Source organism: Apis mellifera, linkage group LG2 (assembly GCF_003254395.2).
Source record: "Apis mellifera strain DH4 linkage group LG2, Amel_HAv3.1, whole genome shotgun sequence".
Lineage (NCBI taxonomy): Eukaryota > Metazoa > Arthropoda > Insecta > Hymenoptera > Apidae > Apis > Apis mellifera.
The window spans coordinates 10,718,310-10,738,856 of record NC_037639.1 but is presented as its reverse complement, the minus strand read 5'-3'; the positions used below and the strand labels follow the sequence as shown (position 1 = coordinate 10,738,856).

General features: G+C 41.9%; 1 protein-coding gene across 10 annotated transcripts in view; it reads left to right on the top strand.

The window, feature by feature from the left end:
- LOC100577827 overlaps positions 1 to 10,735 on the top strand; it is an 80,705-nt gene extending 69,970 nt beyond the window's left edge. For 5 of the 10 annotated variants that reach the window (XR_003304113.1, XR_003304108.1, XR_003304111.1 and 2 more), the window contains one exon: positions 609 to 10,735. The gene's annotated coding sequence lies outside the window, so the exon portion shown is untranslated. The remainder of the gene's footprint in view (positions 1 to 608) is intronic. The other 5 variants (XR_003304112.1, XR_003304110.1, XR_003304107.1 and 2 more) reach the window with 3 other exon arrangements.
- The last annotated feature ends 9,812 nt before the right edge of the window (positions 10,736 to 20,547 follow it).

Genomic DNA, 20,547 nt, shown 5'->3' with positions numbered 1-20,547 from the left:
CGACGCCTCGCGTCCACGCAACGATCTTCTTCCGTCACGAGCCCAGCGGAAGGGGGAAGCTTGATAAAACGTGTACGAACTTGTTCGAACCTGTACAGTCGAGTCAAACGGATGGACGACCGAGGCGACGAGACGCGACAAGGCAGGACGATCCTTCGCATTTAAATACAACGTAGATCGTGATTTAATCGACGTAACATTTAATCAACCAATTCGTGGTAAAAAGTTAGATTCTATACAACACGCGTTAAAATATTCCGACTATCAGGTTTATAAATATTAATCGCTGTAATAAATTATTAACAGTCTGTAGTCGTGTAATTTTATTTGCATATAAGAAAATAAAAAATGATTTAATTGCCAAGTATTAAAAGAATTATTATATAATTGATTTGAAATAAAATCAAGTAATTTAATCGCGGCAGTAAAATTTTTATTAACACAAATCCGGAAAAAAATATGAAAATATTTTTGACAAAATTAATATCGTAATTTATTGAAAAATGCATAACTACACGTATCTATTTTATTTAATTACAATCATTTGTAAAATAGATATTTAATCGATCGAAACGTAATCAGTATCGGTGCATATTTTATATTTCCAGAAGCAAAGGAAAAAGGTAAATTGCGTTCGAAAAAACGGAAGAAAGAACACGTTACCCCATAGACTGTTATTCGCGCGAGGAGAAGAGGTTCGGATCTCGAAGGAAGAAAAAGCAGCGTACAGAGCGAACGAAGAGGACGATGTACACGCACGCTGTGCACCGGCTAAGGAAATAATCCGTTAGTTTATTACGAGGCAGAGAACGAAGCGGCCGCGTGTTGCTCTGTTTTTGCTTAGCCTCGTAAGTAAAACCTGTAACGCGATCCTGTGCAAAATGAATGATGAGTTGCATTCGAGAGTAAAACTCTCGAGAGCAACTCTCGAAACTTCTTTTCCTCCCTTTCCTTCTTTCTCTTCTCCTTCTTTTTCTTCGTCCTCTTGCGATCGTAAGGGGAGAGTAAGTCGAGAGTCGCTCTTGAGACTATTTATCGCAAGTGGACATGGCATTGATAATGACTGTTCGAGAGTAACTTTTCTATCAACGTAGCGTCCATTGGCGAAAAATAATTTTTCGATTTCTATTTTTCTCTCTCACGCGAAATTTTCATTTCATCCTTTAGCGTACGAGAAAATAAATCGAGATTCACCGAGAATATTCTTCCCTAATATAAGATCCAAAATTAAATTTCATTCTATGTAATATCTATGAAAATATATTTTTCAAATCGTATCCTCTACGTAGAATTTTCTTTATCCGCGTATAAAGAAATTTCTCTCGAGAATTATTATTCCTGGCAAGAAAACGTTGCACACGAGGAAAACTTTCATCAGCGACTATCAATATCCACTATATCCGAAAAATAATTCTCAAGATCTCGGCTATTCTATTCTCCTCCTACGAAGAAGAGCGAGAAGAAAGGAGGGGAAAGGAAAAGAAATTTCGGTGTTGAACGGGAAGAAGAAGAAGAAGATAATTGCGGTGACCTTGGACGCCTCGCGCCGCTGCACACCCATAACTGAATCGCGTTTAACCCCGCTTATACTTTCATAACGTAGCCAACGCACGCCTCGATGATAAAGTAAACGGTGGCCGAGACGATGCCACCGTCCCCCAGCTCCCTCGAGTTCTGTTTCTATTCGCTGCAACGCCTCGCCTCCGAGATCCTCTTTCTTCGCCGCGCGGCGAAACTCTCCGTTTTATATCGGCTCGTTCCACCGTTCATTATCTTCGCGGTTTTTCCGCCCGATTCCCTTCGTCGCCCCACTTGGGAATTTTACAATTCGATTCCGTATCGAGTCGAGGTTCGTTACGACCGATTAGAAAAATTTACGATTAACCTGCGTCGTAAATTTGCCGAGCTTTATACTCCCGCCTATTCTCTTTGCCCACCGATTGCGAAAGATTACCGACCATCTAATGGGAATATACGTGAGCGAATCAGTTCCAGATCTTCCTGGTTTTTCCTTTTTTATTTTTCTTTTTTTTTTTTTTGAGGAGAAATATGGAGAAATTAAGCGGCCATTCGAGACCATTTTTTTCGTAGTGAAATATATCGCTAAATTTTTATCTTCTTCTTTTTAATTAGAAAGAAAGATATATCGTGGAATTTGAATACTATTTCTAGTGATGTTATAAATCTAACGGACATAATGAAATTCATCACGAGGCAACGTCACTGTGCAAGGACAGTAAAAGGAACAAGAGCTCGAAGCGTTCGTGAAACTCGACAGCGGAATACAATGAGAAAATATCAGCCCCGTCGAGGAATCTCGATCGTCCTCGAAACGACGAGGATCGTCGAGTTTCCGCCTTTCGCCGTTTGAACGCGATTCTTCAATTTGGAGATAAAACAACAACAAGATGGAAATAAACGTATCGATCTCGTAAATGCTCTAACGTAACACGATACATTTAACTTTTCCAATCAACCATCTCTCATTCACAAAACACAATTCTCAAAACAACAACATCTTCTCTCCAAGATAAAAAATTAATCTAACGACAACTATCAGCCTCGAGAATCTCGGTCGAAACGACGTCTAAGAATCTCCTCGAAACTTTTCCAGTCTCTCAAAGGAGCGAAGAGCTTCGAGGAGGAGGAGGAGGAGGCATCTACTCGTGGAAAATCGGCGACGATCGTCGTTCAGGCGATTGAAATCGCTCGACAGGAAGCGCGTAACGCTCGCGAGAAACGAGGCGGGCAAAACCTTGTCCGAGTTTCGATGTTTGCGCCGGAAGTAGACGGCCGGAAACGGATGGAGAAAAACCGGAGGAAGAATCGGATCGGCCGGATTATTCTGGGAAATAGAGCAAGGAGTGTATATAAGAAAAACTGCTCGATGTAATTTCGCGGAACGTCGAGAGAGCATCGCTCGTATCGTTTCGATCCTCGACGAGGTTGCTCGACCAAGTTTTCCCCGGGGACGAGGAACTTCCTGGTGTGCGCGCGTCGTCGTCCCGGGGATAACGCGGAGGAGCGCCGCCAGGACCTACCACCACATCGCGCCGGTTGCGAATGTGGTGGAGAGAGGGAGGGAGGGAGGAAAGGAGAGGAGGACTCGTATGTGTACGTGAGACCTTTGGTATTACCAAGTCAAATACACGAGGCGAACATTGGCCGGAAAAATGGTGTCGAAGAAGTCAAGGAACCTGCTACGATCCTCCTCCTCCTCCTCCTCCTCCCACGATATCGTTCCACTCGTTTTTCCCCTCCTCACGATGATACCACTCGTCCTGTTTGCCTCAATTTCGAAGAGACGGGATCACGCGACGTGTTCGTGGAAAGAAAATGGGATCGTACCATTTTTCGATTTTGAATTTTTATATTCAAGGATGGAATAAGATGGAAGACTTTGTCGACGTTTTTTGAGATCGTGGTGTACGGTGGGTGGATCGTTACGTTGTTATTAGGTTGGTAGGTGAAGAGAAAGACAACGGTGAAAGAGGTGAAGCAACACGAGGAGGACGCATCTTGCGTCAGAGATCAACGGCTGGTTGGCATTTCTGCTGGAAAGTTTACCGTGCATCTACGATGCTCGATTCCACGCACATGAGAGCGCATAAGAGTGAAACGCGCACGTCCCTCGCGGTTTCCTGGACTCCGAGACCGTTTCTGCGATTATTCACGAGTTTGTTTCGCAAAGCAGGCCGATGAGTCAGATTTCAGCCATCGTCGAAAACCACGGATTTTGCGACGGAGGGGATCGTCGCAAAGGGGATCGATAAGCTTTTGCACTCCGCCTTCTACTCCACTTCGGATACCGGATTAACCAGTTTTCGAGCGCTCGTCCTCCGCTATCGAAATAACTGGAAGAGGAGGAAACGAGGCAAAACGCGGGCCTCGTACTCTCGATCGAAGCCACCTTCTGCCTCCTCCAAGTGTGTGTGTACGCGTTGCGTCCACAAGTTTGCCTCGCGTCCAAATACGGCGAGGAGGGAGAAGCGGAGAAGGGAGGAAAGGAGAGGAGAGGAGAGAAGGACCAAGATCTCGGCGACCGAGTTACGCCGAGAGACGCGTGGCTTTGGATCCTCGAGAGCCGACTCGAAATCGAAAGCGCGGCGAAGCAGGCTTCCGTGACGCAATCGCTGCTCTGTGTTCCTGACCTGCCTTCATTTTTTATCCCCCACCACCCGGGGAGCGTGGCCGACACACAGCCACCGTAGAGCAACCACGAGAGCGCATAGAGGCCTCATAACGACGAACAACCGGTAGATTGTAAAGCCGTCGTAACTCCCGCAGGATAAAAATCCTGGCACACGCTCCACGACCGGCTGTATCCAGCCTGCACATCGACCATCGCCGTCGATGGAGGTGGAGACACGCGGATGCAGTGGGAGAAAAAGGAGAGAGAGAGAGAGAGAGAGAGTGAGATATTTCTCGGCTTGCGACACCCTTGCGGCAAGCGGAGACCAGCGTTTTCCGCTCCTTGGCCTTAATTAACATCTGACACGAGTCCAGCGTACCCCCAACGCCTTTTTTCCTTTTTCCTCCGTTCCTTTCTTCTTCTTTTTCTTCTTCTTCTTCTTCTTCTTCTTCGACTGCCCGCTTGCCATCACGCCACTTAATGCCGTTTAATTGCTCCTCCAGCTGTGGATACGAGGTCGGGAACACCGGTGACCGGTGATGCTTGCTTAACCCTGAAACCACGTCGTTTTGCCAGGTGCAACGCGCGGGGGGGAAACGATAGCATCGCCGACTCTCCCGCGACGTACGGTCACGCCTAAAGAGACACGCTGGTGGCCGCTCACTGACCACGCTTGTGCAAAATTTATTCCCATTTTTTCCCCTCATTTGTGGCCTTTTCATTTCGTTTCGACGGTTAATAATTTTAAAGAAATGTCTTGTCGTATGAAGTACACTCGGATCAAAATTAATAGACGTATATAGACGTTCAAAGATTTTCGTCGAGTTTCATCTGCTCGCCAGAAAAGTATGGATCAGCTTCACTGTCTGATATCCCTGCTATTTCCATAATTAATAATCGGAAATCGAATCGGCTGACGAAATAGAAAATAAATACGATCGAGCGTGATCGGAACAGAACGATGTTTCGTCGATGATGACTTCGTGTGAATTCATCCCCCAATCAAAATGTTAATTATTGATAAAATGTGTCTTCGTGTCTTTAAGAGAATCCTGTTACTATGACAAGCAAAGATTCCCTCCTCCCACTTTCTTCTTGTGGATCCAATAAGATTGTTGCAATTTAAATCTCTCTCATCAGAAGAAACAACAATTCCATCAGATTAAAGTTGGGACACGTAAATCGAACGAATCAATAAACAAGCGCCTCCTTTTCTTTCTCTCGAAACCTATTCGTCATCCTTCCCGTGACATTTTACGCAGGTAATTTGTATGCAAAACCATCGGCAGACGGTTAATTGCGCGTCGCTCGATCGTGATTTATGCGAGCTAATTAGCGACAAAAGTAAGCTCGAAGTAAGCGGCTCGACTTGCTGCATGCGTATTAACGCATGATAAATCCTTATAATATCAGCGATATCGATCTCGGTCTCGGGAAACGCTCCAAGACGCGTCCGTGAATCGCAAACCGTTGCCGTTTTTCCACGCAGGGACGCTCGGTGTGCTCGGCTCGCGTGAAAATTTTCATTGTTCGACGACGGAGGCAACGGTGCAACACACGTAGTAGTAACCTTGGCCCCGATATTATTTGCTAATCTTCGAGTTACGCGCGGGAGTTTTGCGATCGCGCGGACAGATAGCTTTGTGCTCGTCCCTCGAACCAGGAAGGATCCCGCAATTGGAACGAAGCATTCGAAGGAGCCCTCTTTGCGATGCTTGCGAGGTTAATCTTTAAAAAACGGTAATTGAAATTTATCATATAACGAAAACGTGAACGAAACAAATGAATTCATCGTTTCTTGCGAAATTTTTCTCCGGCATTTCGTTTTGAAAAATGGCTCGAGTTTAATTTCTATACCGAGAATGATGTTTGAAGTGTTGTTTTTTTAATTATCAATGAAACTGGAGAATGTATCTCGCACGTATATCGATGATGAATATCGGAAAGATCTAGTTTTGAGTTCAACAATTTCATTCAAACGAATACGGAAAAATAGGTTAATATATATGTAAATACATGGATGTTTCAGATAATGAGTCGTATACATTTCATAGGATGAATGAAAAATTTATTACACGTAATTTTTCTACACGTTTATTTTTAAAAATTAACTCGGATAAATAAAAGCTTTCGAGGAGGAATTTAGACACATCATCCTGCTATCGTGCATCGTGTATGTTTTTGTTTGTTGTCCGTGAGATTGAGCGGCGGTTGTTAATCGGGATCTTTTTACATTAGAGAGATTGATTTTGTGTTTGGATAAGCGGTTACAGGAGTCGAGGGGTGTAATTATTCGCAGGTGGTACGAGGAAGGTTATTGGTATATATGGTCGATAGAGTGAAAGTCGGCGGTGCTGACACCGCGTTTCGTAATGCGCCGTACAATTGAAATAGTCGAAAAACTAAGCTGGAATACGCGTTTACGTAAGTGCGAAGTCGTAAAGCTTGGAACTGTAAAATCGGCGTAAGAAATTGCCGGTAATTAACGTCGCTACCGTCGGCTAGCTGAATAAAGACTGAATAGAGAGACTATTCGAGTTAAGGTCCATTGGACACGGTTGCCAATAAGCGCTTAGAGGCTTAATAATAAAAATATCGGGTATTACTCTCTCAGCGTGCTCTAATCACTTTTTTTTTATAACAATTTAACCCCAGTTTCTGTGAAATCTCTTCGATCCATTCAATTCTCGATAAACCGCTAAAGGAAATTAAAAAAGGAATCAATTTTTTTTAGAAAGAACTTCTCTTCAACGACAAATTGAAAACCATTGAATATTCCAAACATTGTTCACCGAATACACGAACAATCAATTTCACTTTAATAAATAATTACTTTAATTATCGATCTTGCTCGAGCAACAGACACCTATCTGTATCTCCTGTAACTGGCTGATCGATAATTTACTCGAGCAATAACAAATTATTTCTCAATAACCATCCATTTATAACTCTTTCTCTCTCTCTTTCTTTGTTTCTCTTTCTACAAAGAAAACGATCAAATCACACACAGCCTCGAACCCCAGGAGCACAGAGGGCCCACGTAGCACGTGGTTACTCCGGTTTAACATCCCGTCCTCCAATTGCATCCACGAGAGTACGAGCCGCAACGGTACACACGAGCACGGGACAGCAACAACAAGAAGAAGAAAAGGCAGGAGGCGTACGAGGATACTCGAATGAGAGAGAGAGAAAGAGAGAGAGAGAGAGAGAGAAAGGAGGCAGGGTTTTCGAACGATCTTCCACCTTTATTGGGACGAGGAAGGGCGAAGGCGAGGCGAGGCGAGGCGGGAGTGGAAGAAGGCAAGAAGGCGCCTCTCGAGAGGCGATATAAACGAGGCCTGATGCAATTACTTTTACGAGAGACATGGTATATAGGTATATAGGTGGCTACCGTGGCATTAAAGCGCCACTAAGGTAGACATGCTCGCGCTTTAGTGCTTCTCCGCGCGCGAGTCGCGACCGATCGGACTCGGCCACGGGCGGATTTAGCTCAGGGCTAGGCGAAAGTATCGCCACGGCCGATCGCTGCTGATCTCTTCTATCTCTCTCTCTCTCTCTTTTTCTGCGTGTCTCTCGTTCTCGTTCGAAGGGCTGAATGGTGAACGCGACACGCTGAACGGGTCGTCGTGGATCGTGACCCGTTCCTCGAGAGATAGGAAAATTGCCAACGCGTTGGTAAAAGGTTAGGGATAACGTTCGATCGTTACTGTTTCGCGAGGCGATGATTTTTGAGATAATCGAGTTTGTATTTTAAATAAGGATTTTCGAGGTTTCGTTTCGTATTATTGACAAATGTCGAATCGGGAGAAAAAGAACGCAGCTGCATTATGGGTTACGCAACCAACCTTTGTTCCAAGAAAGATTTATTGGGAATAGTTGCGAGGACGAGTTTCTCTCTAGCTCAGCGTAGGTTGCTCGCCTAGCAATTTCAAATCGCACGATTTCGTCAAGCGTTCCGCCGGAGCCGTGCACTTCGAATCGAGGAGATTTCGAATCAAGATTTTCGTGAAATTTGTTTCGATCGTAATCTCGGTTGCGCGAATATATATGAAATTCTCCAAGTTGCAATGAGAACTTCTTCTATTACACTCGGCGAGTCGCTCGAGGATTCTCTGAAAGCTAACGCATTTTCTCGAAAATTTCCTCGGCAAATCTACTCTTCCGAATTCGAACCGGTTATTCCAAATTATTCTCCCGATCCGTTTCAAAGGTTCAAAGGTTTCGTAAACCGCGTAATATTGTCGAGTAGACGAGGGGTTGACGGTAATCGAACAACGGCCGCGAGCGAGCGTGTCATTGAGTGGCACGCTCATACGTAAGCACGCGATGCCGGCGGATCAGACATCACGTCGAGCGGCTCGAAAAGGATGTCGCATGCAAAGCGGATCTTCCTTCCGATTCGACAATGGCCGGCGGCGGCCCGTACGCCGGCTGCACTCGAGATATGCGCGGGACCGATCCATTGTCTACCTGCGGTTTACAATAATGACGACGCGGCATACAGAGAGCTTCATTTCGCGATGCCTTTGACCGACCACCGACTGTGAACGGCTACGTCTCGCGACCTCCTGCCGTGGACACCGCCGATCGTGGTTTCCGTGTCGAACCGGATATCCAATTGCTTTCCGCTACCGTCTTTCCACCTACTCGCCCTATTCTCTTCTCCTCTTCGCGGAGACTTACTCAGATCTTATTCAGATTTACACGAGTACCTTCTTTTTCAATCTCTCGAAGGGTGAGAACGTTCGTATTATCAGCGGGATATCAGCGGTTGTTGTGAATAAATTGGTATTTTTTTTTTCTAATCAAAAATGTAGGAGATGCAAAAATGTAGGAGCGTTAACGTTCGATCGATCGCTGCCCCACTCGGTCATACCGTGCACATGTATCCATGATCTAATTAATATTCGACCACTGGTATCGAAAACTGGGTTAGATAACCGAGTTTCTCTAGTTTATGAATGAAACGTTATCGTGATTTACGCGTACTATGCATGCGAATGAAACGCCCGTAATTCCCACTGTGTCAGGGGGGGATTAACCGTTTGCAGGCCATTGTAACTCTCTGTAACAGAGAGAGAGAGAGAGAGAATCGATGGAACGCGCGAATAGACCGCGAAATTTCAAACCTGCAACCGTTTCAACGCAAAATTCCGTAGAAATTCGATGTAACGGGATCAAAGAGTATCGAAAAAAAGAGAACGAAACATGTGATTATGATTCGACGAAGAGATTGTTTTTTTTAAATCGAGAATAGATTGCTTGCGAGAATATTTCAGGCGGGTGAGTTTCGCGACGAAATTGAATTATCTTCTCTTCCGGGAATTAGATTGATCGAGAATTTCGTGGTATAACGCGATGTATTTGCAATGTGTGGAGGAGAAGGATGATTTTTTTTTTATTGCTCGAGGAAGCGTGACATATTTTTAAGACAGCTGATAATACAGCTGTCTTAATGGATTTAATGGTCGGTAAATATAAAGAAGATTGTATATTTCGACTTTGGGAAATCTTATCTAAGTTCCTTGAACTTCGAGCCGGGTGAAATTAAGGTTTGTCACGTACGTGCAAGCACACTGGGGCTATCAAACCAGTCGATGGTTTTTTTCTTTTCTTGCAAGGTTACGAGGTAACTAGAATTATTATTTTTGTAACCCTATTTTAATCTGTTATTTGTGCTCGTACATCTGGATACGTATTACAAATCGATAGTTTTGAAAATAGTTTAGACAAGAAAGCACAAGTGTTTGACAAATATATTTTGGTTTTTTTTTTGCTACGTCATTACAGGTAGCGCGAATGTTGTTAAACATTTTAAATCCGAATCTCGATTCGGAAGACTAGCTCGCGCACCCGCAAAGACCCCAGCTGATGGCGTCGAAAGTGAAAGTATCGTACACCCGACCCGCAAATGCAACCTTCCTGTAACCATATTTCAATAGAGGCGGGTAAGAAGTACAAATAGCCTCCTAAATAAGCGCAAGAATTAAGAATTATCTATTCCTGCATCCCATGTTTCTTTGGTTTTTCCCTCGATCGCTTGATATTTAGTATCAACCGTTCGATCGAAAGTCGAAACTTTCTCACGGGACAGGAGAAAACTTAATGGTCTAAGAAACGAACCTCTTATCGGACACTATTGCAAGAATATCGAAACGAACCTTCTTCGTATATATATCCATGAATTACACACTCGTGCACACAAAGATCCACGAATAAAAATTGAGTCGTGTAGAAAAATATATAATAATAATATCAAATTTACTTCAATACCAAAAATTTTATATCCTAAACATCGTAATGACGCTTTTCTTCTTTTTTTTAAATCTATTTGACGAAACATTTGCTTCTTTCTCTCGAATCTTTTTCAACCATATATATATATTTTTAAGTAAAAGAGTATAAGGACGAAGATAATCAGAGAGACAAAAAGAATATCAAATTACAATACCAATTAAGAGTCTAACCACTAAATTGTTGTAATCACTGCAAATATAATGGTATAATACGTTTCATCCTTTTCATCCCAAATAAACATCTCTTTCTTCACGGATAGAGCACTCGCTTTTGTTCCTCCTCTTAATCACTCCTCGAGTCAGAAGCTCGTATATACCATACCACTTATCTTCAATATATATATATATATATATACATTATATGAATATACACGCGAAACTTGGAACGTAGATGCGTAGTAACTAAGCAAGTAAGTACGTGCAACCGCAAGAGGAAACAAAAAGATAAAGGATAGCCAGAGACAAAGAGAAGAACAGATTGCGGGGAGTGCACTTACGTGGCGGCGATATCGATAAGTACAGCGCGTAAACTGATTTATGGCCGCTCGAACTTCGCTAAGTAGGTCGGTCCACGTTAATGCACTCGGCTCCGGTGCGCATCGTCTACACGCGCTTCCGCCCGTCCTCGAGCCCGCCTCGAGGAGGAGGTTAAATTCGCTCGAATCCTCCTCCACCTCCTCCACCCGAATATATGTACGGGGTTGTTGGCCGCTGTTAACAATGATATCTCGAGATCCGGGCAAACACCATTATTTCAACCTGTATCTCGGAACAGATATAACGAGTGCAACGAATCTTTCCTTAAAAACGAATTTTTCCCGGAATTCCCGGTTTTATCGCGAGTCCTCCCTCATCTCCTCCCTCCCTCTATTCTGTGGGGATCGTAGATCTCGACGAGCAGGAACAGGACCAGTTCCCCGCATTTTTCTCCCCCCTCTCCTACCTCTGGACGGAAATATGGAATTGGAGTTTGATCAGAGAGGGGGAGAGAGGATAGTTTAGAACTGCGTTTCCTAACGGAACGGAGATCTCCTCGTTGGAGGAAAATAGGTCAAGTTGTCGACACGATGGCAATTCTGTTTTTTTTTTTTCTTGGGAAAATGTAAAGTTTCTCTACTTTAATACGAAAGAATGGGTTATTGAATTTGAAATTTGTGGTTGATTCGGAGAGAAGATTAAGATAAAATTTGTATTTGGATTTTGAGTAGATTTTTAAAATGATGGAGAAATGTGAAATTTGATTAGATTTCTCTCGAGAGGAAATGGTTGTGGGAAATTGTTTTGAGAAGATTCTTTAATAAGGTTATTTTGAATAAATTATCTTAGGCGGGGATCTAAAAGTTAGATTCGAAGTTACTTAAAGTTCAATTAAAGGATTATTCAAGTAGAATCATTGATGCTAATTTAAAGATTATTGAGGGTCATTAAAATCCTTTCATTGGAAGGCTTGTTAGAATCATATAGGGGTTGTTAAGATAGTATCCTTACCATTTAAGGTTGTTCGAAGGTTACTAAGGTCACCGAGGTCATCTGAAAGTCATCGAGCTATTAAAACACAAGATCATTCAGGGCCTATAACGTACCGAGGTTAATATTGAAGGTCTGTTGATGATTACATACTGACTTAAAGTTCGTTAAAATGATTTAATCATCGGATACACGGAATATAATTCTACTTTGAATTGAATCGAAATATCTCGAAAAATTATCCAATAAAAGATTGATCCAGAAAAACACTGTTATTTTCCATTCTTCTCGAAGAGCGTCGTCAAATTTGCCACAACAAAAGCAAAAATCCTTTTGTTGCAAAACTTTCTACAAGATATTCCTATTCGAAACTTTATCAAAGTTATCTCTTTCTCAACAGTTTTCAAACTTATAAATAATAATATCAAATTTTCCTGGAGCGAAAATCGATTCGAATGACGCGATCGTTTCTTGACGCGTACACCTGAGACAGGCAGGCACGGGTCCGAATTTAGGAATCCCGTTACGGCGACCATGGGCTAAATAGGTCGTGTGTATGATAATGCCGCCATTATCGTGCCTTGGTCGGGGCCGTGGAGAAACCGCCAGATTTCGGCGAACACCTGAGTCTTCCAGAAGGACTTAATTAATTAAGGGCCGTCCCTTCGGTTCGTTACGCAAGGGTTGAAAGGGTTACGTCTTAACGTCGAGCAGCTGATGCCACGCCGTGGGACAAAGAAGCCGCAACTTCGTTATTGGACACACCGTCAAACCGGAAACGTTCTGAAAACCACTCGCACGTATGCTATATATATATATATATATACACATTCGATGATAAATGTTCTTCCCCTTGCCAATTACTATCGAGAGCCATTATTATCAACAACTACCAATTAATTTCAAAAAGAATATTCAATTATGGAAAGAAGAATTAAACGAAATTTTCTTCGAGGCTGGATCATGATAGGGAACGGAAATCGAATCGATTTATAATCGATCCAGAAATTGATCGTACACGATAAATTGAGAGAGATTCTTATCGAACAGCTGTGAAATTTCTCAATTCGTATCTAAATATAACATACCTTCCTTCATAGATATCATATTACATTTTTAAATGCGTAATGTATTATTTTCTTATATATTTTCTCAATTAGAAATAGAAATTCGTGAACTTTCATCGATAAAAAGAATCACCAAATCGGTTAATTTCTTTTGCATGTAGGAACAGTTAGCTAATGAGCTAATGGAGGCTTATTCGTAACATGTCTGGAAATTCTGGAAAAGGGGGTGCGTTAACACGCGATTATTGATTTACGGTCTTGCAAAAGTAACTGGAAAAGCCATTACAAATTAAAAAAATTAAATTAAATTACATTTGCTATCTAGATCGCTCGCACGCTCGTGGCCATCTATGATTTACGCGATTATCACGGACGAAAATTAGCGTGCACACTTGAAGCCTTTTCTCGACGTAATAATCGCTCTTAATATCACGGATTTATAGATTATTAAAACGATTGTTCACCGCCTTCGAATTTTGATTAATCGTTTTTCGATCGATCGATCGGTTAAATCGATGGAAAAAGAAGATTTAAGTACGTATTCGTTCGAATTTTATTTTTCAGATTTTTTTATTATATTTATTAAACACATTTATCGATATTTTTTTACGACTACTGACAAACGAATGGTCTGAGCCCGACTCGAAATGCAAAGGGTTAACTTATATATATTGCGTAAATTGCAGTAAATAATATGGATACGTTACATTTTGATTCAACCAACATATGCACATGTGTACATGTTGGTTACATTAATATACCCGCACATAAAGTGGAATACGCCAATATCGTAGTATCTACGTGTTGTAAATCATAAATTTCTGTTGCACAAATTTTCACAATTTTATGTAAAGCGAACCTGTATTGTGCAATCATCCGATTCATATCATATACCTCGTAATATTTACTTATACAATTCTGCATATTTTATCATCGGATTTATTACTGTTATCCAAAAGAATTTATCGGCAACTTGCACAACTCTACAAGAAACTCTCCGGATACCTAGCTATCAATAACGAAAATATAAAAAAAAAAAATACTTTCTCCGCCAAATAATCACGGAGTCTTTACCACAACTCAACCAATATCGTAAATAATTTTCCTTAAATATACGTTATTCCATCGACATCCAGCATCAGAAACGCTCCCTCTCGTGCTCTCAACGCTTCAACGACTCCTTCTTTTACAAATTTCATCGCGCAATCCTCTCATCCACGGCGTTTCACGACGAATGTAGGTCGAGAAACGAAGAGAAGTACTCCTCGCGTGTCTCCTCCCTTTCGCCGCGAGAAAAAGATCGATCTCGAGGTCCTCGAGGTGCATCATATCGATCGTAATCTCTAACTGCATGGATATTTTCCAGTTTAGAATGACGTACGCGTTCGAAGAGCTTGCATCTCGTCGAGTTTTCCCACGGGAGAGAGAGAGAGACTGGCTTGCAATCAAACGTCGCGACGTCGTCGTCGTCGGCTCATGGTGGTCCTGGTGTGTACAGTTGTTCACGGCGGCTTATCACGTTGTAAGACACGTAACACGACAACGTGGATAATGCTCGCCTCGTCTCTTTCTACAAGGCCTGTCTCCCCCTCTTTGTCGCACTCCCCTTGTACCGAATTACGTGGCGCACCGGCCATCGTGAATAGAAATGCACCGTTACACGTTTCAACCATGGCCAAGGACATGGGAGAACTTTCGAATTCCGACCGTGATCCTTCCGCGGCGAAAGGAGAATCCAAGTTTCGAGGAACGATTTAGAGTTATTGGGAATCGGGGATTCTTCCTGGAAGGGATCGCCTTTTTTCGTTCTTTGGAATGGGTACTTTTTTTTTTTTTTGGAAACGATCGAGTCGTGGAATTGGAATATCGACCAAGAAGAGGACCAAATTGAGGAAAAAGTTGTTGGTTTCAAGTTGTTGGTAGAAAGAAAGAAAGGTAAAGTTAATATCGAGAGAAAAATTCGAATAATTCGATCAATATTTTGTGGAATATTCTTGATAAACTGTGAAATGAACGAAGAATTGAAAAGATTGGTTTCGACAACGAGAGGAATTGGAAATAAACATTTTTTTCTCTGGTCTAACACAAGTTTGCTCTTGTGAACATCTATCATGTGCTTTACACGCAAATGTTTTATTTATCTTACGCGACTCGTCGTATCGACTAGATAGATCTTAAACAGCATATATAACAGTATATATTAAACGCAGACGATACCAAGGTTGCTTACGACGATAATTGGATTTAATCCAATAATGGCAAGAGAAAAAAAAAAAAGGAGAGGAGAAAAGGAAAAAAAAGGAATGAAAACTCTTTTTCTCAATTTTATTCAATGATACGATTCCATGGTATGAATGGGATCGCTGTTTTCGGTAAACGGTAAGAGGAGTGAGTTTTAATTAAATTCGTAGGGGGTCCTGTTTTAAGTAAATCTTGTTTATCTTGCTCGCTCAATTACCCGTAGGTCCGTTTTATAGTAGTCTTTATCTATCGTCTCGTACTGGAGCCGGTGGTGCCGATAGAGGGGTACCGTTTTACGATCCTCGTCGCCGAAATCACTGGCGACGTGATAATAAAATAATCTGGGCCTTTCGAGTCATTAGGCCGGCCCTTGTTACTTAGCAAAGTCCACTTAGCTACACGACCAAGCACCGTGTTTCTCCTCGCTCGCTACTCACAGCGACGTACACGAACGCTTCGCGAAACGTGGAACAAATTAACAAATGGTTACAACTATTTCAAAAAAAATCTAAAAAAGACACCTTACCGTGTAAATACACGTTAGAGTAAAATTGAAGAATTGCTCTCAAGAATATCTTTCATGCAAATACAATCTACAGTTTCACTTATTAAGACAAATTACACAAATACACTTGAATACCATAATATACACTAAAATAAAAATTCTTACTTTCGAATATCATATCTTTAATCTCCGACAAAATTTTACAGGATTTAACAAGATACACTTTCGTAATGTTAATGATAAACTTCTACGATATTCTGTTTAAATTCAACGCTTTTGTTTATCGAAATAGTACCATCTATAACAATAATGTCTACGTTGAACGCTGCGAGGCGCGAACAATTGCCTCGGCCTCGAGAGCCGTTCCACTCCATCGCTGTCGTCAGGTTATGGTGGCGCAACGCAACAACACGCTTCGCCATACACCATAGAGCAGTAATGTCGCATGCCGTATACCCCGTTAAGTGGATCCAATCAACTCTCGGTGGCGATGTAACGGACGAACGGAGAGGAGGAACAGAGACGCGGAGATACGGAGAGAGAGAGAGGGGGAGAGAGATACGTAGAATGAGAATCGCGGGCCGGAGAACACCGACTGCATAAACGGGTGGCGCAATCGGGGAGGGGGGGGGTTACAGTTGGCAGAGTGGAGAAAACAGGAGTGGAGACAGAGGGTGGAGAAGGATGACACAGTTATTACGTTACCACGCATCGAGAGATAGCGCGATGCGGAGACGCGGCCAAGGGCGATAGAGCGATGTTTAGGCCCTCGGCCGATAAATCCCTTTGTGCTGCGCGGTTGATTTTCAAACTGCCGTTTGGGAAATTGCCGTCAATCCCGGAAATGAAGTCTCTCCTGACCTCCAGAAGCGGAGGAACCGGTTGAACGCGCGAGATCGACGCGCGAGATTCGCCCAGATAATTTTGCTCACGTTCAAATGATGCCACGCGAATAACTATGGAGTCGTGATGATGAATATGAGATGTAATACGAGATAAGTCGTAAAATGGAAGGAATTCGTGGAGATCAATTGATCAAGTTATGGTTTATTGGAAAAAGATGGAAGGAACGAGAAGGAGAGAAAATTCGAAAAATGTTGATAACGGTGATGAGATCGATTATTAAATGTAATCTTTTTTTTCTGTATTGGTTCTCTGGTTATAAATGAGTATACCATTTGATGTAAAGAGTCGATTTATCAACGTTGTACGATCTTCGTTAATGCTTTTATGATTATGAAATTTGCAATTTCATAATTTAACAATGCCATGTATGGAAACATCAAGTTAAAGTACAATTTTGTTACATATAAAATTCTTCACGAATATTTCTTTGACTAACTCTCCTCGAGATTCCAAACTGATGTTATCTTCGCGTATATGATTCAACCATAATTTTCGAGCCATCTCAAACGAAACATTAAGAGAGAGAGAAAGAGGAAAAAGAAAGAAAGAAAGGAAGGAAGGAAGAAAAAAAGAAAAAGAAGAGTCAATTTGGGAGAAAGAAAAGTTCACGCGACGCCCTCGAACGAACCATGAACTCGGCCGCGAGCAAACTAATAGCTTTTAAGAACACGGAATTATCTTAAGCGCACTTAACCCATTTCGAAATGGACTTTTGGTGGACGAGTGCGTCGCAGCCGAGCACGCGGCCCGCCATTGTTTCTGCTACTCGACCGGTGAACGAACCGCGAGCCACTAATCCTAATGGCAGAAGGTTTCCTCTTTGAAAGATAAAAATAGTAGCCGTCAAGTTGAGATGTCATTCAACCCTAGACCGCCATCTTCACCAAACTAATTCGTCGAAACGAATTTACGATCCTCCTGTTCGTTCTTGAAAAATTTCATTGTTTGATCGATTAAAATTTAGAGATTCAAGAATTTTCTTGAATTTGATCAAAATTTAGATTAAAATTTTCCATCGAAGAATTCTTTTTCCTATTTCTTCTCTAATTTTATCTAATTTTTATAAATACAATCAATTTTCGAAACGATATTTTTCTTCACTGTGGATAATCTATTCTTACACATTTCCTTCATATTAATTCAGAGAACATATAGATAGAAACGAAAGAAAAGATAATCTCTGATACGAACACGATACAAAATTCTATTCCTCCTTCCTCACAAATAATTCCACTGTTTCACCGAACTTTCACCCTTACCTCAATTTACCACTTGGAATCTTATATAAAATTCCAACGAGTCCGCGAACAATTGGAACAAAGGGCGAAAGGAGGAAAGAAGGGAAAAAGAAGTTTCCTCTTTTCCCCTCCCCGAATGTAATAATAATTGCCGGTTAGGTGAAAACGCGGGGGAGGGCTTTTAATCAGGATCGAATCGTCTTGAACTGCCGGCTGCTTTCTCCGGGGGTAATCAGGGTTAGAGTCGGGATTATAGGCTGATTGAATTAACCCCGTGTTGGCGGCCCTCGTAAACTCTTACTAAAGTCAAGCCCGGGCTCCTCCCGTCTCGTGTATTCGCATTACGACCGAAAGTCTGTAGCCGAGTAACGGCTCGTTACGGTCCTTTCGGAAGTACACTATCGAATTTCCGGTTTCTTCCATTATTCCGCACGGTTTATGTAACGTCTTACGGGCCTCGTTCTCCGGCCCACGTAATTCCCTGCTTTTACCGGGATACACGACAATGACGACATCAAAGTTTCAGTTTCATTTCGCTGCTTCAGACTCCTCTAATTATCTCTTTATTTTGTACGATATTACAATATTTTATACAATAATATTTTATTCAATATTAAAAATACCTGTCACTGTAGCTATTTCGTAAAAATTATTTCAATAACTTTTCCTTTATAAAATATCATTTTCAATATCGAAGAGAAATTGTTCCGTTTTTGGGCGCGATTGCGACGTGATCTTATTTGTATTAGAGGTGAGCGTAGATAGGATCGAAATAACGCAACGAGAGGAATATAAAGCGGTCGATTCATCATTCCCAGTGTTATTTTCATCTCGACGCCTATCGCCGCACTTGCCTCTTCTTTTACAATGTAAATTAAATTGGAATCCTAGTTTGACGTTTCACTGTTTACGCTCGAAATAATACGATCCATTCATCGAGCGCCGATAATAAATCCAACTTTCCTCTGTCTGGGGAAGAAAAAGGAGGAAAACGGAATGGCGCGATAAAAAACGAACCTTGAAAAATCAATTATTTATACGTAATATAAATGATGCATCTTGCATCATTTATAATATTCTTTAGAAATAATAACATTGTGTGAACTTCTAATGGATATATTTCTATTAAAAACTTCGTATTCACTTCGCGATTCAATAATACAAACGTCTAAATTAACAATTCAACGTACAATGTACATCGAATTATCTCGAATTAGCTTCCTTAAAATTCAAGAAAAAATCCTCCAACAAATTTACTTTCAAGAAATGAAACGAACATTTCAACTAAGGAGACCGGACAACTCCTACAGAGAGAGAGAAATCCAGGGGAAAAAAAAGAAACGAATAAAAAAAGCACGGATTAACACGTAGGCAGCTCGCGCGTTTATTATTCCCGATCGCGCGCGTGCCACCACATCTCTCGAATGTGGTACGTTCACCGTCGTTTTATCCCGGCGTAACGAATATGTATATCCCGTGTTAACCTCCGCCGTACACCCGATCATACACACGTACGTGGAATCGTACACATACCGCCCTCCCCTTCCCTATGTTTATCTATTTAATTCCTACGTTACGCCGGCTGAACCTGTCGAGAGAGAAAGCTGTTTTTCCATAGCCGACGATCTCGTCATAGTTGCACAGATCGTTGGTTGCGTTATGCACAACCAACCGCCTGACCTACGCGCTTACGTTTCTTCCAGTGCGCGCGTATCGTTGGCCGCGAAGCCTCGCCGAGGAAAATATTATATTATATCGTATGTGAAACGCATACGCGCCAAGTTCCAAGCGTACCGTTCCAATAACACGAAATCCTAACGGTCGTCGGGAGTAATTAACGCCCGTGTGTTATTCGCCTGTCGGTGTGTATACAAGGGGAGGAGAGAGAGAGAGAGAGAGGTGAAGAGATCGGGGAGAATGCAGCTCCGGTCTTCTCGTCTTTCTTTGATGCATCGGGCGGGGAGGTGGGGCGACAAAGAGGGAGAGGACAGGAGCGATCGATAAAAAGATCGCGATTATATGCTCCGCCGAGCCTCGATTAATTCGAGGCTCGATCGTGATTTACGATCCATAGGAGAGGAGAGAGAAACTGGTCGAACGTGACGAATGAATTCAAGTTTAGCGGGGAGGGGGAAGGAAAAAAAAGAAAAGGAAAAAAAAAATAGGTTTCGTTTCGATGAAAGGATGTGGGCTGGTTTGATATTTTGCTCGTCCGGGATTTTTGCGCTGTTCGATCGGATTTTAGAGATTCGTTTGATGCGTCTTTTTTTTCTTCTCGATGCAGTTGTTTACGCGGTGGATTGGAAAGGAAGGTTAAGATATGTATAATAAATGGAACGGTACAAAATCTAGCGTACGCAAAAATAATAATATTTTCTATGAATAAAAATTAATCTCGTTTGAAATCTCATAAATATGAACCAAGGCGAAAGCATCGTCTTCTTTTCTATTGTAATCGCATCATTCGTATCATTGAGAGTGGAAAAATATTCTGCTCTAACCACCGGTTAAATATCGAATAAATAGACATGCAAATTAACCGCATAATCCACCCGTTTCTACATCTGTATTGATTATCATAAGAAACGCATTATCGTCGCCTTACAAGTTAGTTGCAATCGACTGAGACGCGGTGAATGATTATTAAAATGATCATCGAGCGTATCATCTTGTAAATATTATATACTTTCGAACG